The sequence below is a fragment of the Oxyura jamaicensis genome, chromosome 1 (genome assembly GCF_011077185.1).
Source record: "Oxyura jamaicensis isolate SHBP4307 breed ruddy duck chromosome 1, BPBGC_Ojam_1.0, whole genome shotgun sequence".
Lineage (NCBI taxonomy): Eukaryota > Metazoa > Chordata > Aves > Anseriformes > Anatidae > Oxyura > Oxyura jamaicensis.
Genome location: NC_048893.1, coordinates 34,917,032 through 34,940,453, shown reverse-complemented (window position 1 = coordinate 34,940,453; position 23,422 = coordinate 34,917,032). Strand labels below are relative to the sequence as shown.

The following is a 23,422-nucleotide window of genomic DNA, read 5'->3' as shown; positions in this document are numbered from 1 at the left end:
GACTCTACACTTGCCCTCATTATATTTCATTAAGTTTCTCTCCATCCAACTCTCCAGCCTGTCGAGGTCCCACTGGATGGCAGCACAGCCTTCAGGTATGTCAGTCACTCCTCCCAGCTTTGTGTAATCAGCAAACCTGCACTCCATTTCCTCATCCAAGTCATCAATTAATATATTAAACAACACTGTCCCAGTACCGACCCTTGAGGGACTCCACTAGACACAGGACACCCAACTCAGCTCCATCCCATTGACCCCAGCCCTCTGGCTCCTTCCCTTCAGCCAGCTCACAGTGCAAAATGGAGAATGCGGGCATCGATCCCGCTACCTCTCGCATGCTAAGCGAGCGCTCTACCATTTGAGCTAATTCCCCCTAAATTCCCTAGAATAAATAAAAAAGTAAACTGCCTTGAAAAGTGTTGCTGTTGCAAGAATAATTTTTAAATATATCAGAAAAGGTTTTTTGTTTGTTTGTTTGTTTTTTTGTTGTTGTTTTTTTTTTTTAAATGATGTGAATATGAAAGAGAATGCAGGAACAGGGCAGACCTGTATTAGGAATATCTATGCAGGAAAACTCAGTATAATAAATGAAACAGAAAATATTTCCCCATGTGAAACAAGAAGAGTTTGTAATCCTCCTTTCTTTATTAGAGTTTATGATCAAGTGCATGATTGAGTATTGCTCAGCGTATGAGCTTTTAAATTTCTTCATACCATATGCAGGGTAACGAGGAGTGCACCAGTTAGAAATGCATTATCCTTTGGCTTTTCTTTTTATGATCTCTGGTGGCTGAAGAAAGAAATCAGCAGCAAATTCTGTTGCTTCTATTACAGAATGTAAGGAGAGGCTTTCTTCTAGCTAGTGCAGGCCTGCCATTTACTTCAAGCAAGTACTTATCTCTGGGAGCATACCAGGAAGGAAACTATAAAAATACATTTAAGGATCTTGTCAAGTTAAAAGTGAAAGACAAAGAACAAGCCTCTGCTTATATTTCAGTGCATTCCAAAACCCAGCCAGTTGGCCTGCTGTGTGAACCCTGTATCACAACAGAGAGAGATTATTCCTGACTTTTACCTTTAAATCTACAGCTCCATTTTCCTTGTACTTTTCCTGTTACTGCACTTTTTCTGTAATGTTCAGAGAGAAAGAACTTTGTATGTCAAGGGAAGAAAAGAAAAGCCATCAAGAGCTTTCTTAGGAACTATCTGTTGACCTCCGGTTGGCCCAAAAGTATGTGCATAGGAGAAGCAGGACTTTACAGCACAGGAAGTCAAATCAGTAGAGTCTGTTGCAGACTTTGCAAACAAAGATTTAACTCATATAAACCTCAGCTCCAGAGGCATCTGTAAAAGGGAAATGGAAATTTTTAGACAGCTTTAATAGCAACAGAAACTGCTGTTTTCCTTATAGTATTTGTATGCCACAGTCACAAGTACGTGCTTATACTTGTACACTTAACATTCTTGCTCACTTACCTTGTTCTTTGTCAGGAGGGAAGACCACACACAGAAAAATGTGTGTTGCAATAGCGATGTTTGAAAAAGTAATGTTTGAGATCTAGTAATCCCTCTGTGGCATGTAGCTAGACAGCTGTCAACCAGAGAGACTCCGTGAATACGACAGCCCCGAGAGGCTAAAAGATGCTTTCTGCACCACACAGATGGACTCGTGGCCATCCTGCCAGGTGCAGCCCAGCTCTGGCCTTCAAAGGAGTGGTTCTGGCCAGCTTTTAGAAAGGCTGATGGTGAGATGAGAAAAAACAGCCCAAGCACCTAGGTGTCTATTTCAGGGTGACCAAACTGCTCTCTAGGCTTTCTCCCAGCTGCACAGAAAAAATGTCCCCTGCCTATAGTGGGAGTTCATATACCTAATCACGGATTCATTTGCCCAAACATAGACATCAAATGCACCTCATGTGAGGTGCTCCAGATTATTGGACCTGGCTTGCCCTGCCACTCCAGAGGGACATGGGGGTCCCGTGTGTGGTCACAGATTGCCGCAGCTGAGTGATTGAGCAGCTCTGCTGCAGAAACATGCAGACAAGCACCTGCAGCTTTCCCTTGGCTCACCTACAGATGCTTAAATTTGGAAGTTATAATCTTGAACACAATTAAAAGAAATCCATATTTATTTTTTTTTTGCAATGAAGCATACCCAGTTCAGCCTATTTCTGATGTGCAGCTAGGGAAGTGCCGGAGCACTGCTAACTAATGATGAATTTTCACTTCATTGACTACTGTGAAGAACCAAATTGGGTTTACTGAGGTTTCAGCACAAACCAAATGTAGGTGTCCCATAGATTTCTGGCATGACTGAGGAATTTTGTGGGTTTTACTCATTTCTTATAGAGCAGAATGGATATGATATGATATTTTACAGGGACTTAAAGACAAATCCCTGTCCCAAGAGGCTTAAATGATGTAAGGAGTTTAAAAAGGATTAACTTCTATCATTTGTGGAAACCTTAAGGTATACAACTTTTGCTTCTCTCCTCATTTTCTAACCAAGTAACCCTTGTCTTTCTCTGAGAGCTGACACGTGATGCTTTACCAGTTCCTGGAGACCAGAAGCTATTGCAGCCTGCATAGCTGAAATTTAATGTGTTGAACTAAACTGTGTCTTTTAAATACAAGCCAGATGGAGGAAGGTTGTGGGAAAAGAAATAAAGCAACAACTGGACATTTAGTGAAAAAAAACATCCTGAGCATGACTGGGAAAGAACTGCAGATGGAAGCTCTCACATGCTCCCACAGGCTGTGCCGTGACTCCTTCCTGTGCTAAGCTGGCAGTCCTCTGCGTGTCTGCACCCTTCATTTATCTTCGCTTGTGCAGAGCCAGAAGAAGAAATGAAAGTGCTCTTCATTCACCTCAACAGCTACAGAGAGCCTCAGCACACAGCACATTACTCTAAGATCTGGGTAGCAGTCTGCTTTTTAAGGAAATCCATCAGTAGACCTGCTAGTCAAAGCAATGAAAAGTTACACTGAGGACGTGCAGAGCTTGTAGGGATTCCTGTCTGGTACAGGGGGAAAGATCCAGCCAGCAGCAGCCAGTCACACAGCTGCTTCCCAGACTGGCCAAAATTGCAAGCGTATGGGAATTAAATATATAGTAAATATATACAGCAATTAAAACGTGAATTTTTAACACTGAATTTTTAACTCAAAATTCAGATCTATATTTAAATGATGCCAGAAGTACATACTTCTACCTCACAGCAACTGCTTTCCCTCTCTCCTCTCCCCCTTAAAGCCAAAGTAGGCAAGAGCAGATCAAAGGAAGCATTACCAAATATTTCCTAATTAACTATTCAAATGTCTTTAAAAGTTAATTTGATTAACACCTGTTTCAAGCCACTTGCTTTTCAAGAACTCAGGTTGTTATCCCACAGAATGCTCATTAACTGTGAATTAAAGCCTTTTGTGCTTCAATAGAATTAGAAAGCAAATGTTCAGAGAGCAGTAAAGTGCACAAGCATCTGACAGCACTCTTAAGAACTGGAAACTGCATCCAGTCACCTTCACCTTCACAGTATCCTTGAGATAAATGTGCAGACTGACAGCAATGGCAGAATATATTGTGTGGAGAAACATGCCTTTCACCAAAGCACAAGGCAACTGTGACCTAAGCTGTAGTATACCCTCATGAGGACTACATGCACACACCCAATTGCTCTGCATGTAAGTTATCACAAGAAATGAACATCCTGTATGTAAACAAAAGAAATTTGACAATAAACTTTACTTCAGAAATTATTATTAGGAAAACACTTTGTCTGCCAGGATTTTAGGGGTAAATGTTCTAATCTTTTTTCTTGTCTTTTCCCAAGCTCTTATCCTCTGAGCAAAATTGTCGTGACATTTTTCAGCATCTTTTGTCAACAAAACAGAAGACAATGCTCCTTTATCTACCTACACAACGAAGTAATGGCCTTAGAAGTTGTATACTGAATACCAAATACTCACATAAAATTGCTCATAATCAATCCCCCAAAGTCATTAACATTCTGAATAATTAATAAATTCAAGAAAATTACAATCTGTTCAAAGACAATCCATGAAAAAAAAGCCCAAGACTGCCAAACAAGTTCTTCATTGTAAATTATTGCTCTGCTGATACAGTTGCATCAGATAAAATTAAGCACTCAGCTCTTCAAGAACCAAATGTTTTGCTAGCCTTTCTAATGGGTAGCAAACAGATTAAATGAAGCACACAGAAACAACTAATAGAGGAGAAACCTTGCAGTGATGGGAGATTATCCTCAACATATCTAAAATTTCATATATCTGAAACACTGAGATTACTTGTAAGAATAATAATAATGATAATAATAAAGTAACACCAAAGCAAGGGTTATGCTGAGACCAGAATGAGTGTCAGCATACATTTTCATGAGGCACAGCTGGAAGGTCTGGGAATGTGCTGTGTAACCAAGCCTATTAAAATTGAACTGTGCAATAACTGCTGACACAGCAACTGAGCTGCTTATACCTAAAGCAGCCCCACAGCTGGTGCACAACAGCACACATCAACATACAGACCAGCGAGCACCAGTTGATGTAGTCTGTGGTCATCAGAAGCATTTTTAAAATGATCTTCAAGATTAAAAAATGGGCAACATTGAAAATTACCACTAGGTCTATAAACCACTGCCAAGTCCTTTGTGGTATATGAATGATCCACTTTAATGAAATGTGACATTTTCTTCCACAATATACTCTGAAAAGTATTTGGTACAATAAAGGTAATATCTGAGAAGCTTTCATCCTCTCAGTTTTCTGCTAATAAAACACAGACACTAATCAGATGTTGCCTTTTAAGTGCAAATCAGAGCAGAGATTCACATTCTTAAGGGTATTTTTACAGTGCTTTGTCCTACTGTCAGATATGAAATGTGTGTCAGCTGTAAATGAGTAACTTGAAATGCTTCTTCCCTGGGATAATTTCAGTGTGCTTCTGTTAGTCAGACCAGATGCCAGCCATGTACTTTTTGCACATATCCAGCTATCATCCTAGCACTTCCCAGCACCCTTCCCCTTAACCCAGCTCAACCAGTATTTGAGGTGTATCCATAGGCACATCGGTCATTCTCCCCTGGGAGATGGCCTGACCCAAGTTCAGGTCACCTTTCCTCCGTTGTGCCCATGCTGCTGAGATGCCTCCAGCACCCTGTGCTGTTCAACTGGACCAGCAAATAGAGCTGGAAGAGGTCCTTAGGACTCCTGTGCTGTGGGAAAAATGTTGCTGGCATACCTGTCCTGCCTTCAGAAGACACAAAGGTATAGGTGGGCTTCAGTGGTTACCACGTCAGAGATTTTAAACAGCTCCAGCAGCCAGGTTGGGATGACACATCCCACAGAAAAGGACTTTCCACCCCCTTGTCCCTCCAGCAACCATTTAGCACCTGAGGTAGTAACTTGATGAAACCCAAATAACCTTGAGGTAGTCGTATGCTCAAGCGTTTCCTTACATAAACACTTTGAGGATTTAAAATTGTAAGGAACCCATTTACCAGGCTGTGGTAAGGGAAGTACTGGGCTGTTAAAAAGCAGCAAATAATCAGGGTAAGAAACATTTTGTTCTGCTGTACATCTCTCTCTTCATACATTGCCAGGAGACGGTAATGAGCAGTGAGTCATGAGCAGAGTTTTACCAGACTGAAAAGGGGCAGAAATAGACCCTGCCTATCCTCTCCACATCACCCCATCCCATACGCATCCAGATATTCATTAATTAAGGCCTGAATGTAAATGATTGTGATTATTGCAAATTAATGCTGGGAACCCATCCAACAGTGCTTTCCAATAGGTGCTGCTGAAAAGAGGAGGCACATATGCTTCTCCTCACAATGCCACTGGGAGCCTTGCCTCCTGCCATGGCTTCCCAGAATGAACGTGCTCCTGGCAAGGCGTTCTTACATTGTGCCTCCAGCAGCCCTGAGGCCTTATTCCAAACGTAACAGATCCTTAGAGCCTTAGAAATAGTCATTTGACAACTAGTGAAAGGTTTTCCATGCATACAGAAGGCTCAAACAAAACACTAGGAAAAGAGTTGTCTAATCATTGTTGAAAGAATGTGACTTGCAGAAGGGTTTGTGCTGCCATAAAATATCCTTTCTTTGCAGTCTTACCCAAGTGGGTTTTGCATGGGTGAAGTCCTGTCTCTAGGGAATAAGAGCAACTACAAAGACCCACCAGAGGCTTTTCTAAAATCACTTTATCATTAACCCTGATACTATCCCGACAGGAGTGATATAGCTATCTGAGTAGCACTGAATGGCATATTAAGCACCTCTATAATGCCTGGATGTATGTATGTTTCCAGCCAGGTATTCTAGAAGAATTCCAGGTTGACAGAAAGCAACAGCACCTTGAGCTGTTCACATTATTTGTATTATGATAGCAACAGGGGGGTTGGAACTAGGTGATCCTTAAGGTCCCTTCCAACTTCAGCCATTCTATGATTCTGTGGTTCTATGACCTGGTCGTGCCTGAAGTGCTCTTTGGGCCAACATGGGAGGACAAGGATGACTAGACGGATCCCTTCTCCTCTGCTCTACTCTCTTTATGTGAACTTTTAGCAGCTAGTTTTTCTCTGATCTTGACAATTATTTTCGTTACCAGAGAAATGTAACTTCTGGTTATCATTTGATTTCAAAGGACTATGCAAGACTACCAGCCTACCCTACATTGTCATAGGCATGTATATTTGTTCAGGTACGTCACTGACAGGACACCTAAGTATCCTGAGTTTTCTGCACTGTTTTCCAAGGCATGTTTCTAAGCGCCTACAAAAGCTTCCCAAAACAAATTTGTCAGTATCAGCTTCTCTGACCACGTATACGGCAATCTAATTTGTCTTGTCAGGATCCCAGCCCCACATCTCTGTTTACTTCCCTACTCTTCCCCATCCCCTGCAGCTGAGTGTCCCCCTCTGAACTCTGTATTTTTTTTCATTCCTCCGTCTTTACCTGCATTTCTAGCCCTCACCCCCATCTTTTCACCTATGCAAGGCAAGATGCAAACCTCAAGCTATCCTCCCCTCCTCGTTCTGAGTTTGCCCATGACATGTCCCAAACCAAAATCTCAAACACAGGCTTCAAGGTGCTGTGTGTGTGAGGCAGCAGCTGCAACAACAGCAGCTCTGATCTCAGTCTGTGCATTTCTGAGAGCACATGGAGGTGCCTGTGTCACGTCTCCTGAAAAGCCCCCACACAGAGTGCTGGGAGAAGCTGTGGCCGCTGGTTCTCACTTTGAAAAACTTCTCATACAACACTTGAGCAAAGCCTGGTCAAGTGTGATACTTGGAAGAGCCACCACCATGTGGTCTGTATTTCCTCGCCTGCAATGAACATCTGGATGTGATCTGAGAGGAACTTTTGCTTCTTACAAGGAGAAGCTGAGGACACTTGGGTTGTCTATTTTGTAGAAAAGAAAGCTAAGAGGTGACCTGATTGCTCTCTACACCCTTCTGAGGAAGGGGATTGGAGAGGGAGGTGCCAGTCTCTGCTCCCTGGTAAATGGAAGGTGGTCAAACACTAGAAAAGGCTTCCCAGAGAGTTGGCTGATGAGGGCATTTGGACAATGCCCTCAATGATGTGCTTTAACTTTCGGTTGGCCCTGAAGTGGTCAGGCAGTTGGACTGGATGTTCTTTGTTCCCTTCCAACTGAGCTATTCTATTCTATTCTATTCTATTCTATTCTATTCTATTCTATTCTATTCTATTCTATTCTATTCTATTCTGTGCTGTGCCGTGCTGTGCCGTGCCGTGCTGTGCCGTGCTATGCTGTGCTATTCACTCTTTGTAAAGATTGATCCCATCTCTAAAGGGATATGATAAGAAAACCCATCCAGCAGCTGACCTGCTAGTCACCAGCACAGGCAATCTTATGTGCTCATAACAGATGGCCACTGTGAAAACACGACATTTTTCATGAAGCTTTGCAAATCTCCAAGGCATTAACAGAATTACACAGAAAGCCATCCATGCCAACTTTGACCCATGTGCTGGATTCAGCAGACTGCTGACTTAGAGCAGCTGGTGGGATCTTTCCAGGACCTGCATGCTTTCCTGAGGGTCGATCCCCTGAGCAGGACACAGCCTGACCTGTGGGTGTCACAGAGCTGGGGCTCTCATTTGCCCATAGCTGCCAACTCCCAGGCTCTGAGAGCACATCCTACACCTGAAAGAGCTGTGGGTTCAAACACCATGCTGCATCCAGCAGCACTCTTCATCCATTCTAAATGAGTGTCTTTGGCACCTGGGTTTCCCGCTGAGATGCTCTTTGGAGGTGAAGTTAAGAAAACCTTGTACCTGAGGTAGCAGAGAAAGGCCAGTTCCCACTGCTGAAGTCAAACAAGTATTTGCATTTTTGAATTTGTCTCTCTGGTCTGTTCCACTCTGCACCATCGCCATCCCAAAGCTGAGCCCCCACCTCCTCACGCCTGCTGGTAGGCCCCGAAGGCCTTCTCCTCTGTGTGGGCTCCTCAGCAGCACACCCTGAATGTGGCTTGGAGGCATCTGCAGGACAGGAGGCTTCAGATCCTCTCTAGGAGATGAAGAGAAGGAAGGTCAGGTATTTCTTTCTATCTGCAGCCTGCATTTTAACCTCATCTAGGTCAGTTTTAGTGGTGGAAGTAGCAGTATTGAAAGACTAGTATATCAATTAGTACTGAAAGTAGTAGTATTGAAGTATTTACTTCAGTACTACTATTTTTTAAAAGGTGGTGTATTTTTTTCAATCATTTTTTGTCTTAATTTTATCTCAGTTTTGGCCTTTTTATACATTTTATTAGAAGATTCGTATCTTTCTGAAATAGGTTCAACAAGGTTCAACCCCAAACTTTTGCAGAACTATTTAGAAACTGATTAAAACCTGGAAAGAGAGGCAATTACTAATGATTAAATAGCACACTCCGAAAGCCACCCATTTGGTGTGGCACAGGAAATGCAAATTGTTTCAAACCTGTGCTGCTTCATCATTTTGACCCATTTAATCCTACAATGATAATTGTTTTAAAAGAGGGAAAAAAACATACGACTTGCGCATAGCATGCTGTCAGCATGATCCAGAGGCTCATTTGCTGCCTCACTATGCTAATTCTCTAATAGTTTGGTTATGGCTATGGATTATGAGCACATGTATGAGTGCACAGTAATCAGAATTATAACAAATCTGAATTAAGTCTTTAACTGAACCGTTCCAAGTGCTCATTAATCAATATGCTTATCAAGTTGTTTTTCTAATGTACTCTTATTCTGCTGGCAGCCAGTGAAGTGTACTTACACACATTTAAAGATTTATCCTTGTCATCCAATACAGAAGCAGGAGAATGTCCTCTGTCACCGTAACAGCCAAATAGCCAATTTGTCTTGCAGTCCTTGTGTAGAACCGCGATGGAGCAATACATCCTATGGCCATGAAGGACATACCTGAATGTGTGACATGGAACAGAGAGCACTGGGAATGGCACATGGAGCCATTTTTATGTGAAACAGCAATCTCAGTTTTGCACATTTATGGATTGCTGGATGTCTGTAAGCAGGTCCAGTCTTTCAGCATAAATGCTGGGTAGCCTTAAGGCTGTTGTCATTTTCATCTGCATTGAGCAACTGCAGGAAAACCTGTATATCTTGTGATTTTCTGGGGTTTCTGATACAGGTAGTTGTCGCCCAAGGAAATAACAGAAGCCTAGTGAACCTGGAACCAAGTTCCTTGCCAAATCTCATAATGCTTCACCAAACAGGAGGCTTACCACAAGTACTTTACAGTGGAAAATACATCAGGTGCTGAGGAATCTGCCTCCTGGTCCTAGCATTCCTTTCAATTATGTCTGAACTTCTTAAAATCACATTTAACGTTAAAATTCAGGGTGAGGTAGAGATCAAATAAAAAATACAGCTCAGTCAATTGAAATTTCTCAAAAAAAAAAAAAAAAAAGCAACTGGAAAAGGAGGTAATAGGCTTAGAATAGGCTTAGACAGCCCTAACAAAGGACTGAGTCATCTGAGAAGCATGGTTTAAATAAATAGATGAATGCATGATATTTTCAGTACAAAATTCAATCCCTCTCATCCCATAATGACCGATTTTCATTTTAATGTAATGAAAAGTTTGTAACACCCCCCCCCCCGCCACTGTCTTTAATTCCCCATAATATAAGATCAATTACATTCTTTCCAGACAGTTGTTCTTTTACTTCATGTTTTGCTTCAGAAGAAATCATTAATATCTTTCACATAGGCATGCTTTTTGTGCTGTTATAACCATGTTATCCGAAACAGATTACAGAAGCGGGTTCATCAGCTGAACAATCTTGGCTTCATCATATCTTTTTCAGCCCAGGAGAAACTGGTCTGTTTTATTAATGGCTGCTTCTTACACCTTTTTTTTTTTTCCCTGCAGGAAAAGAAAATAATAATAAAAAAGTAGTTACATAGCTGTTTCTGAGGCGATATACAGTATTATTTTCTGATATATTCAAGGAACAGTACTGTTCTTTTCTTTCTTGTTTATTCTATCTCCATTACCAAGTGAAGTCACCGTTGAAGTAACGACCTTAGTGTACTGGATTACAGCTATGCAGTAATACATCTTCCATGTATTGTACCCACCTGTCATAAATTTTCACTCTTTGAATAAGTATGGAAGGAATAGATAATAAGAACTCATTCAGTATCTCTATTCAAAAGGAAGACCTATAAAAGAGCAGCTATTCCATTAGGTAGCTGTTTATTTCAAATGGATAGAGATTAGTTTGTGTCAAGTATATTTCTGGTTTCCTTTGTTACCACTATGTTTAGGCAGAGACAATAGCTTTTATTAGTTTTTACTGTTAAAATTGAAAAAAAGTTATATTTTGGTTTGAAAAGTTCATTTGACAGTAGTATTTCCTAATATAACCTGAAGACCAAGAAGAATACATTTGAAGTTCTTTGAGAAAATATGTTTGTTTATTTGTTTGTTTGTGGTGGTGTTTTTTTTCCCAGTAGCCACTGGAATCTGATGGGCAGATTTTACCTAGCCAGGCTACATTCAAAGGCCAGTTCTGTAGGGCAAAAATCACTTCAGGCCACTTGTATTGTCCTTCTGTATGAATATAGCAGTTCCCTATAGGCATTAAAACAGATTTAGGACAAATGTTGAAAAATACTGTAGGTAGACACTGATGTTCTCTTCAGTCTGCTTAGTCATGCTTCTCCCTCTGCTATTTCTCTTTCTACTAATTTTATTTAAGGCTTTACTGTACAGATCTCTGCAGGAAGAAGAGCTAAGCAAGCAGGATTTTTATTTTGGGGGAATTTGGATATTTTCATACTTTGTCTCAAATCAAATTGAAGCCAATTTTTATGGGAAGAAAACACCCAAAGAACTGCAGTTGAGAAAATCAGAGGTGTTTTCTGGGCTTGTGGTCACGTAAAGGCCAAGATTTGTTATGGGACTCTGCAGAAGAGATGCCCTCCTGCATGATAACATGGAAATTCATTCCAAGAACCCAAATCACTGAGCTTGTAGTTCAGATTAAACAAATCCAAAACAATCTATTCTACTTTAGTGCTCTCAGTGCAAGAAGTTTGCAAATTTAACTTTCTCTTTTGAGAATGCCCAGTCAGGTCCAGGAGAAAGCAGATCTTAGAGTTGCACACTGACATATTCAAGGATTAAATTAAATAAACTCAAGCAGGTGAAGTACACACTTACCCAGACAAAGAATAGTGGCTGAAGCGTGCAGCTTGCCCCTGCAATGACAGCTAAGCCCCGGGGTAAGGAGATGCTTCAGCCTGGGGAATCTTGTCACTCACTCCACGGAATAAGGTAATTTGTACAATAAAACAGCCCAAGAGATTTAACCACAGAATTTTTAGGGAATCGTGATACGCTCAGAAAAGTGTAAAAAAAAAAAATAAAAGCCAAAATCTGTCATGAATATATATGTTGCTTCATTTGTCTTGGATATGAAATAGTTTCAATTAAATGTATCAAGGATATCATCAAACTGCCTTCCAGAGCAGAAGTTGCTCTCCCTCAGCTCGTTGGAGTGCTTTTACATTGTCATTTGGGAATTCCAACAGAAATATTTAACCATAAGGAAATGTTGCAAGCAAAATATGACTTGTGCAAAAAATGCTTCAATTTAAAACAGAAGCAGTCCTCCTTTGACAAGGTTAAAAGCAACTTTTAACACTCTAAGGATGCCAGCAAATAAAACGCAGAAATAAAAAGCAGGGAGCCAAAAGACACATATGGAGTTAACAATGCTCTTTATAGCCTCAGTGGAGGGCTGAGACGCACATTTTTAGAATAGTTAGGTCTGAGGGTGCATATCGATGCAAGCATCTCATGAAATTGGCACTGGCGTGCCCACACGTGAGTACTTGAGGCAAGCCCTGCAGGTGGCAGGGCCACAACCCTGGTCTGCAAGATGGAAACCAGCAGCTCCGTTGCCCTGTTCTTGCCAGAGGTTCTCCCTTTTGTAAGGGCTGCCACCCAGTAAAGTGTGAGCATCCTGATTCATCCCCAGGGCTAGTGTGATGTGTGCTCCTGGGTCCCTCCAGCTGTATAAATGATGCTTGCACTGAGCCTTGGGCTACTTCATGAGCTCACTGTACACCAGTATCTTGGCCAGTGCCCAAAGAATCATCACTCTGACCTCTGCTCTTTGCCTTTCAATTTATTTTATTTTTATTTTTATTTTTATTTTTTTTTTCATCCCAGCAGGGCACAGTTTAGCATCCACTTGGCTAGGGAATCTGCAACATAACACACTTATGAGAAGCTGTTTACATCTTTTGATCTCAAAAGTCCCCTCTGTAATTACAGAAGAGTCATCTCCTTTCTGCTATGGGGGATGCTGTTCTACTTGTAACCTTGAATCACAAAGGAAGAAGATGGATTGGGTCTACAGGGAGCTGTAAGTGGACCCAAACTGTTCCACAGTGCAATAGCTGTGATCTTTGTGATATTTTACACTTCTGGTACCTTCCCCTGCAAACTGTGCTGCCTCACTGGCAACAGTGCTGGGGCGAAACAGAAATTGTGCCTGACGTGGATCTGCTCTGTGCTTGTGCACCCATGCATCAATCCTCTTGCATTGCTGGATGCAAAACACATCAAATTGGAGGAGAATTGGGCCTGTTACACAAGAGCAAGCTGTCTGCACGATGATGTTTATACAAGAATAGTGCCTGGACTGGTCTGGTTGCTTGCAAACAGGTGGCCTTTGTAGTAAAGTGCCCAAGCACATGCACCTTGCAGGACAGCTGAGAATAATATGTGCCAGGAAAAAGAGAGCATTGCTCAGTGTGGTAGTCCATGTGCTCTGCACGCATGGGATGGTTTTGGTGCTTGTGGGGAGGAGGGCACTGCTCAGGCACATCCCTGTCACCCCATGCCCAGGAGTAGGTGGCTTCAGACAGCCCTGGAGGGCACGGGCAGGATATTTGCATACAAACATTGCTTTTTCAGACCAGGACAGACTCGGCCAAACTGTCCTAACTGGAAATCTGCTTCTTCCACTTGAGTGTGTGTGTGTTACAGTGTCACACACCACTGACATAAGCAGAAGATGTCTTACATCAACTGTGTGTGCAGGTACATGAACACATGTATAATACAGCTTTATACCATGTCCTACACAGAGAATTCTTTCTGCATACTGCAAAGAAGAAGCTGCCAGCCTTGGGGCAGCTTTTTTTGTAATACCACATTAAAACATTGCTATTCAGATTGAATTTTAGTGTGAATCATATGATCACACTGATGCTTCAGAATGTAAGTGCAGAATTCCCTTTTGACACTGATGGTATTTATGAAAGAAACCAGAAGAACTTGTTCAAATTTAAAATGTGTTAATATTTTGCCTTCTGGCTATTTTAAAATTTTTATTTTCTTTCTACAAAAGGAAAAGGAAAAAAATGTCTGCAGAGATTTATGTGAAAAAATATCAAAAGATCATTTCACTGCCCTGAAGGAGATTCTCACATGAAGTTCTACTCTGTTGTAAAGGCAACAGTGTTCTGCATAGATTTTGTTGTTGTTGTTAAGGAATTAATCTATATTTTATTACAAGCATTCTGAGCTGATATGCATTTAAATTATACAAGATGTGCAACTACCCTGTTAATGACCAGCTGGAAGTGATATGCAGAAACACCCAGAACGTGTTTGGAAGATACTGAAGAGGAAGAACAGATAAGATTCATGCAAAGGTGTGTTGAACATGGTATTTCTACAAAATGCAACTGTCCACAAGCCTGAGGAGCACCAGTTGCTGGAATCTGGTGTCCTCTGTTACAGAGGGCCTGTGTTAGCTTGCATCTGGGCAGCAGGCTTTCATCGGGGTGGCCCCGGCTGGGTGCTCTGGTTTCACTGGGGAGAAGCAGTGGCCTGTGTTTCAGCACAGGCTGTGAGGAGATTACCAAGGACGTTGGATTTTTCCCCCAGTACCTCTGTCATGCCAACACCTGTGTTATTTCATTTTACTGTGAACATTACTATTACCCAAGCTATTAAAACTAAAACTACATGCACCGCAACACTCCTTTACTGCTTTCTTTGCCATAGTGAATGTCACCAAACAGAAGACACGATTAGGCCCTAATCCCACCAGTGTCACCAATCAGTAACTAACTATACATGGGTGAGCAACTCTGGCAAACTGTCATATAAAAATGTAGTTGGGTTTATGCATCCTTGCAGCCTTGTTAATACAATACAGTAAATTTATTTTTGCAAATCAGCATTTCAAGACACAGCTGATCATGTGTGTGTCAGTATACAGACAGGAACAGGTGGCAGTATCTGCCCCTATTTTTGATGAAATACAGTCACTAGGACTTTTTATGAAAAATGCTGTTTTGTCAGACTGTCAAGGCCAAGTACTTAACTCCAGCTCTTCAGCACCTCTTTGGGTACCTGACAGAAAGGCACTGTTTCTCAGAGCTGCTGAGGACACACAAATGTTGCTGAAGCCGAATGGTCATTGCAGCAGAAGCCAAGGGGCAGAACTTTCTAAAAATCAGGTTTGCTTTCCTTGGCAGCTTCAGGAGTAGTTGGAAACAAGTTCTACCTCCAGAGTTTCCGTGAGCTCCCATGGCTGTGCTGTGCAGAATAACAAAATCAAGGTAACTTGAAAGGCTATGAATTCCCTGCTGTGAGGTGTCAAAAGCAATGTTTAATATGCAGCTACAAAATTATAGACAACAGCTTTTACTGTGATTTACCAAATTTCCTGTTACTCATTAAATCAACAGTTTCCAAACTTCATTTTCATCAAGAATTGGAGTCTTTGCTGAAATATTATTACGGAACTAACAATGGAATTACTATGATGATAGTCTGCAACTATCATAATCCACATTGCTGAATTAATAAATCATTACTCTTCCTGGATGTCTTTTTCCACCTCGCCCAGACTCCTCTTTTATTCCTGCCTTGCTTCAAATCCTTCACTGCCCCATCTTAAAAACTTCAACCATTTTTCCCTGTGGGGTATCCCCACAAGCACTTCTTACCTGGTCTTCAGCATCTTTCTTTCTCAGAAAGGTGTGGAGACCCCATAGGGGCACCATTCCCTGTGTCAGTCCCGAGGAGGCTTTCTGGTCATTTTCAAGTTTGTGCTCGGGTAGGAGGGCCCCAGCACCAGAAGAACCACATGAGGAGCCTGGGTATGTTGCAATGCCAAAGACCAGCTTCATTTTTTTTTTATTTTTTATTTTTAAAAAAAGCATGTAAACAGTCACTGAATGTCTTTAGGGCATCTAGAATAAAAAGATAATTGCACATGGGAGCTATATAATTCCCTGTCACAAAATCCCCCATGGGGAGCAAGTGAAAACAAAGCAGGGAGCAGAGCAGTTCAGTGCTCGTGGTGTTTTCCTTCAACGTGTTTGCTTGAACTTCAGAGAGGTTTTTGCCTGAAAGCACTGGCGTGTCAAACGCTCCTGAGAAACTTCTCTAAATGAACTTTGTCCCTGAAAACGTGTATCAATGCAGCTGCCAACAGGGTCAGAAAGATACCTACTTATCAGCTTTTTTAAGCGCTTCCTATGCAGTTTAAACAAGCCTTTCCTTCCAGCTTTGGATTTCAGGCTTCATCAGATTTAATGGAGCATCGTTGCTGCCTTTGTGGTGTCGACACTTTTCTTCAGTCTCCTCTCAAGCTGTGGTTTCTCTCCCCGCTATCGCACCAAGCAACTTTTTGACCTTGATTATCAGACCTGCATCTCTCACTGATGGCTACAGGGTTCAGGTACTGGGGCTTCCTACTGCAGGCTTATTTCTGTATCATGCAAATTATCATATGTTGTTCCCCACACACCCCTAAACCTTTTAATAGTAAGTAATGCTTAAATACAGACAGTGCATTTCCAGATTTTTCTTAACCATGAATCTTTTTATGGGGCTGTAGATCCCTGGAGCTCACCAAGTCCCGTTACAAAAGTGCAAATGGAGACATCTCAGCCTGTGCTATCCTGAAATCTGTGGAGGAAACCCCTTTGGTGTTTGGGATTGCAAAGCACTGGTACAAAGTGCAGAGGACAGCCGAGTGCCCAGTGACTTCTGGGTTTTGGCACAGGTTGTCTGAGGGCTGGAGGTGCTGGGGTGGGGCTGAGCAGCCCCTGAATCTGCCCCACTACCTTCACTGTCAGCCCCACACCATCCCCGGCTGGGGAAGGCAGTGAGCAGCCACAGGGTAACTTTACTTCAGGGAGACTGAAATGGGCTTTACCTAGGCTGGTGGGAAGCTTTGGACACAGGATGAAGGGAACCCCTCTGCACCATGGTGAGAATTATCATCAGTGGCTGAGCTGAGGAACAATTGGCTGTGACCAGCAGTAGGTTATGGCATGCTAATTATTTATTTACATTACTTAAATGCATTTGAGGTGCATGAGTCACTCTCCAAAAGGGCTACAGCTCCATAAAACTGTTGATTTTTTTAAAACACTCTATATTAAAAAATCATAAACACAGATGTTCATCACAAATAATGATATTTCCAGAAGGTCAGCATATTTATTCTACATCAGCTATTTAGTGGGAGATTGTGAGGCTTTCTTTATTGCTTGAAATCTGACAGAAAGCATCTTTTCTATCAAGTTTCCTAGGTTGTTCTGCACAGTAGTTGAAAGGTCATGACCCAGAGAAGTCAGAGGTTAATTAGATTTGTAGCTCAGCTGGAGCAACCAGCAGGCCGTGCAGATTGCCTATTGTTGTGGCTACGTTTGCTGGGGACCTTTCCTGCTGCTGTGTCTGCTGCGGAAGCAGCGATGTTCACATAATCCTGTTTGCACTTTTCCCTAATTAGCTGGCCCGGCACTGGCCCGACTTCTCCCCAGCACAACATTTTCAGTCTGATCTTTGGCCTCCAGTTTATTTTTCTTGTTATTTTTATTTTATTTTATTTTTTCTTTGTTGAGGACATCTGAAAAAGTAATGGCTCGAGTGATCTCGGAGCAGCTGTTACATTGCCCTATGGTCGTAGTGCAACCCAGGTGAAATTTCTGTGCATTGGGCAATCTGTTATAGGAAGACACGTGAATATATATATATATATATTCTATTATTATTTTTAAATCTCCTCTACAAAAGACTGTCAAAAGCCATAGCTTCTAGTCAATATAAAAGGAAGCAAAAAAAAAGAAAGATAAATCGAGCCAAAAAATCCCCATCCCATGCATAAAACAAGATGACAAAGAATCTATTTAAACAAACTCGTCAAAAGCATTAATAAAGGGGAATGGTCAAGTTATAAAACATCTGTAGGGGAAAAAAAGAAACGTGCTTGCACAACTTAAAAATGGATTAGAGCCCCCACTACTGACACAGGTCTTTGCAGACAAAGCAGCAGATCCTATAACAAGGGACCTTTGATGCTGCAGAAGAAAGGACAACATTTATAGCATCTTATTACACAGCTGAAACTGGAGAGCTCTGAAGACTTGGACTTTCACTTTTTTTTTTTTTTTTTTTTTTTCTCCAACACAACTTAATAAATATTGATATACACACTTTTACAACTTTGCAAGACTTTTGGAAGTGTCAGTAAATTCTAAATGTTTGTTTTTGCCTTGTTTGCAGTTGTTTCTTCAGGTATTGAAGAATCTGGGTATTACCCATAGCAATCTGAATGATAACATGTTAATATCAGAATGCCACATATGCCACATATTTGGGAAACCAGGCAGCCAGGCTGACCATGCAGGGCCACACGCACCTCAAGAGCAGTGCTGGAAAGAAAAGAAAAAAAAAAAAAGGAAGAAAAAAAAAAATAATAAAAAAAAAAAAAAAGGAAAAACAAAACAAAAAAAGAATGGGGAGAATAGTTTCCATATAGTTTCCATGCTCCTGCTTACAGAAGATGAACAGAAATCTAAGAGCTTAATGCAAAAGTAGAGTAATTTCTTTCTCTGTCATGATTCATAATAACCAGGACTGTGATTTCTGACAGCACAAAACATCTGGTAAACCTTCAGCCTCAAGTCTAGGAGCCTGGGATTTTGACAACTTGCTCAAAACTCCCACTTCCTCCCTTGGCAATGTTGCCTGAGAATGAGTGCCACGTAAGATCTTTACCTGTGATTTCATATGCCCAGACTGACATTAAAATGTTGAAGCTTTGCCAGAACTGTTCACTTAATTTGTATTAAAACAAATGTCTGAGAAAAGAAAAAACAAAACAAAACAAAACAAAAACAAACCCAAGGAAAATAAAGAAGAGCTGCCAAAGTCAAAGCAGGGTGTGATGGTGAGGCTTGGCTCTCCTGTACCCCATGCCCCGGCCGATGCTCTCCTCGTGCCTGCCACCTTCTCCTGCCCCACTGGCAGCCAGGCAGCCCCTGCCCATCCCGTTTACTCTTGAAACACCCCAGGTAAGGAGCCAGTGAAAGCAGCTGGCAGGTTACATAAACATTCCTCACCACTTTGCAAACACAAAACACTTCCCTGAGCGTTTAACCCATGCTTAACTTGGGCATGAGTCAAGACCTCCTTACCAGCTATAGCTGACACTGTGAAGCATCTCATGGTACCATCAGGGCAAGATGTTCTTTCGCAGGGATCAGGGCAAAGGAGCACAAGGAGGATATAATCATTTTGCTCCTCCTCCCCCATGTAAAGCTGCCAATGGGAGCACATAAACAAGCTAATCCGCAGTGCAGCCTGTTATTAGCAGATTGAGCTACAGGCATTAAAAAGGAGCAGATAATGGAAAGTAAGAAGAGGCTACAGCAGCAAAATGTTGTTGATGATGTTTGTTGTGAAATTAGATGGTTATTTCTTCAGGATACTTGCATACAGATTCTTGCAGAAAAAGTCATCCTGTAGTTTTTGGCAAATATGAAAATTTACATGCTTATGGGCAGCTTACATTGCAGTATTTATTTATATTTACACAGACTGCAGGCCATTATAATACCTTGTGACATCTTTTACTGTGACTGCCTGTCACATAAGACCCTTCTTTAGGGCTTTTTTCCTGCCTGGGTACCTAAACCAGGGCTACTTCCATACAGCTCAGAATTGTGCATTTATTAGTGTTCCATCATGAGAAGAAACACAGAGCCACTTTTCTGGCCTGAGTGTTTTCCCCACGCAACTATTTAGTGTATTTTTGAGTAAGGGCAGGGCTGCGACAGAGGTCCTCATTGCCTGGCTACAATTTCTATGCGCTAGGGCCCCTGGACACTGTTGCTTGTCAGCATGAAACTCATGAATACAAGTTTTATCCCTAGTTTCTCCCTAGTCTAAAGGAAACCTTGGATGCTTTCTTATCCCCCTCACCCCACAAGCCATACTGGTGAGTCTGGCTACAGCTGCTGCAGCCTGGCAAATCGTACTTACTGGTTTTGGTCACGTTTTGGTAGGGCAGGAAAGCAAAATAAAGAGTTTGCCCTAAATTTTGTGCTTCAGAATAAGATATTTGGGTATTTTGGCCTTGGTGCCATTTTGTGGATTTGGTGTCTTTGGGTAGCCTGCAGCCTTCAGTGGGACCACACTCTGTGGGGACTGGATTGGGTCCCCAAGCCTTGGGACCGTGGCACTGCCCATGTTCTGCAGGAGATGCTCTCTCTCAACTTCAGCCTCAGAAGTCTCTCCAAAGGAAATTACATGTACAAAAAAAATACAGACTCAGGGATGAGGATATAGAAATCAGGTAAAACAGAGGAAACACATCACTGCAAGTATTGCTGTTTATTGTTTAATATACTTGGTGCTCTTGCTTGCAAACTGGCAAGAGCACCAGTGGCTTTGATCTTGTCAGCTCCGATAAGCCTAGAAACACTGCGGGTAGCTAAGGGCATGGAGGGGAGATCTGGCACTGCTGGGAGTATCACTGATGTCTTAACAAGAGGCATTTTCCCCTCCACGTCTCTGAGATGCTTCAGGCACTGTGCCTCTGAAGGGCCTTTCTCCAGAGATGAAGAGCTTCCTCATGCCTGTTAAAGATTGTACTGTACTTCTGAAAAGGTAAGAATAAGTTCATTGATCACCACATGACATGGTGATCTTCCTAAGCACAGTCATGTGCAACAATAAGGCTCTGAGTGCTTTTCTTTCAGGGGATTAACTGAGAAAAACAAAAACAAAAACAAAAAAAAAATTCTTCCTTTAATTTTTATTTATTTTTTTTTTAACCCTGCAGATACGGTTTCATCACCACGATGCCAGATACCTATTCTGACATACTCTCAGAATTAAGCCAGTAGAAGAGTTCACACCCATCAATATTCTGTACATATGCAACACTAACAACAGCACAGACGTTCATGCCAGCAGAAATGCTCCTTTCATCCCACATTAGACCTACTGCTTTGAGTGCCTTTGGGAAGTCCTTGGGAGTTTTCCCATTGCTTTTATTCAGAACATAAAAAGCACAGCAAACAACAACAACAAAAAAAGCAGGCAAGCAAGGTGAGGTATAAACAATGTACAGGTGAGTACAAGAATCACACTGAAATAAATATCTATTTATTTATTTATTAATAAATTATGAAATACCACAATCCTTTAGGAAACATTAACATATCCAATGGCTTGCATAGCCTGGTGCCTTTTATGAGTAAAATGCAGTTTAATTTGTCAAATGTTGATTATAATGCATGGCAAAGTGACATAATACAGTGCAGATCCTTCAAAGAGCTGTGTGTGAATGTCTCTAGCTCCATGACGTGGTTAGTCATTCAGAGAGAAAATTATATTTGTCTCAATCTCACAAATACGTTTGCATTAAAAAAAATCAAACCTGCCAACATTTCTTTGCATTAGTCATGGGATAGCAGAAAGAGAGAGAGTCAATTTTCAAATAGTGACATTGAGAATGTAGCCTCAAATTTTTATGTGAAGTGAATACCCAGACATTTCAAGGTCTGCTCACCACCAAAGACATCTGGCTTGGACCTGATGGACCACAGGCTGGGCGATTTGAAGAACTTGCTCAGATCTGCCAGGCCTGACTTCCTTTGAGAAGTGGGGCTTCACCTTTGACTCAGAAGTGAACAACGCAATCCTCTTTCCTCAAAGAGAACTGAAATCAAAGCATCTCTATATGTTTCATTATGGAAAGGTCACATCCTAGCTGTTTTATCCGCATAGCGTTCTTGTGTCAGAGGCAAACAACCCCAGAATTTCAAATAGCGCACAGATTTGTTCCGAATGGTGAGCTGTTAAGCTGTCTCCCCATATGTCAGATCTGAGCTTTTCCTTCTCATCTTGCAGAGACAACCATTTAAATTCTAAGAAGCCTATATATACTCTCTTACATTTCTCCCTCATGTTTTGTGCAGAATGGTGACCACAAGTGGGGCAGGAGGACAAACACTCATCCCCTGAGTCCTTGTCAATAGACTTGTCAATTGTATTTTCTGAAGTAATGAGTCAGATATACTGCAAAATTTAGTCTGCTGGCATAGCCTCTCCAAGAGTGTATGTGATAACCTGTGAGGAGTTCTACTCTTACACAGAAAAAATGAGCCTCTTCAGGATCAAAGCCCTGCTCGTGTCCCTCTTCTCACTCCTGTCTTCCTCAGACAGCCGGCTGTTATGGCAAGAGTGGCACTGGATTGCTGCTTGAGGAAAAACATTGGCCATCTAGCTGACAAAAGAGAGGAGAGGGATTATCCTCAGGTGGACGGGGCCAGCCGTGAACTGAACTGGGCAAATCAAATACTGTACGGACCACTGAATAGAATAACCAGGGGTTTTGGGTCAACGCTGGTCACCTCAGACTTGCATTGCTCAGTAATGCGTGGATTGGATGAACAGCTGCCTGTTATGGCACTCAGACAAAAGAGCCCTGAAAAATAAAATAACAATAAAGATAATTTTAACAAGCCTTTTCTTTCTTTCTCTCCCTCTTTTTTTTTTTTTTTTTTCCTTTAAAGTAATGACCTTTGCAACATAACCAGGAAACAAAGCAAAGCAAACAGAAATGCATGAATGGCAGAATTACAAGGTGTCCCTTACATTGTTATCAAGTGGTTAGTTACTAATATCAAGTAGTTTTTGACCTAAGAGAGGTTTATTGTTCCCCAAAATATCTCTATCAATCCAGGAAACTGTTAAATAAGGGATCTGAAAAATAACCACTTCCTCCAAAATCTGGGTGTATATCTGCTTCAGTGTTTAATTTGGGGTGGAAATTTTCCCAATTCTACTTCACTAGCCCTTAACACATCCTTAATATCCCTGTTCACTAATCTACTTCTGGCTCTGTAGGCTTTATTAATAGCTAGCTTTGCCATCAAAACTAGTAGCCGTCACGGCATCTTTACGCTTCTCATGCCTGTGAACAAGGAACTGGGAGGAAACGTGGCATTGCTGGAGCCCAGTGTGTTGTTTAATAACCAGAAACTGAAAGAACTCGGAGGGCTCAGTCTCCAAGGCTGTGTGGCGGTGTTCGGTGGTATGCCAGCTGGTTTCTGTTAGGAGCCAACCTGATGACAGCCGATGGTCCCCGCTGGCCGCGCACGATGACAAACCAGCGTTTCCCTGCTGGGTGCCAGTGCTGTGCCACCCTCGCGGCTCGTTCCACTCCATAGGTCGCTGCTTTCTGCTGACTTAAAAGATTTTGGCAACATTTCAATGTAACAGGGCACACACACAGCCGTGCTGGAGGGGACGGACCTCCTGAAAATGCTCTTGCTGCCTCCCCTCAGCCCCGTTTCCCCTCAGCCTGGCACACCCAGCCCCGCAACTTCTCCACACCTTTGGCTGCCTGCCACCTGAAGAAGGCCTGCCAAGATTTTTGTGCAGCAGTGTGGCAGGGTCACTACGCCACAGACAGGCGAGGGGGGGTTGGATAAAACTTCCATGTCCCCCAGCCTGCGGGCACCCGGGCTCGCCCTTCGCCTCAGCATCCTCCTGCTCCATCCACCCCGCCACAGGGGGCACGCAGACAAAAGGAGCAAAAAGCTGCGGG

General features: G+C 42.1%; 1 long non-coding RNA gene and 1 other non-coding gene across 2 annotated transcripts in view; both read right to left on the bottom strand.

Moving 5' to 3' along the window:
• Positions 1-300: 300 nt before the first annotated feature.
• On the bottom strand, positions 301-373 carry TRNAA-AGC. Its single transcript has one exon. It is a non-coding gene; the product is annotated as a tRNA-Ala (tRNA).
• Positions 374-20,951: 20,578 nt separating this feature from the next.
• The window catches only part of LOC118170478, a 3,368-nt gene continuing 897 nt past the window's right edge, over positions 20,952-23,422 (bottom strand). Inside the window, exons 2-3 of the long non-coding RNA XR_004752737.1 lie at positions 22,181-22,297; positions 20,952-22,096 (exon numbers count right to left, since the gene is read on the bottom strand). This is a non-coding gene — a long non-coding RNA (uncharacterized LOC118170478). The remainder of the gene's footprint in view (positions 22,097-22,180; positions 22,298-23,422) is intronic.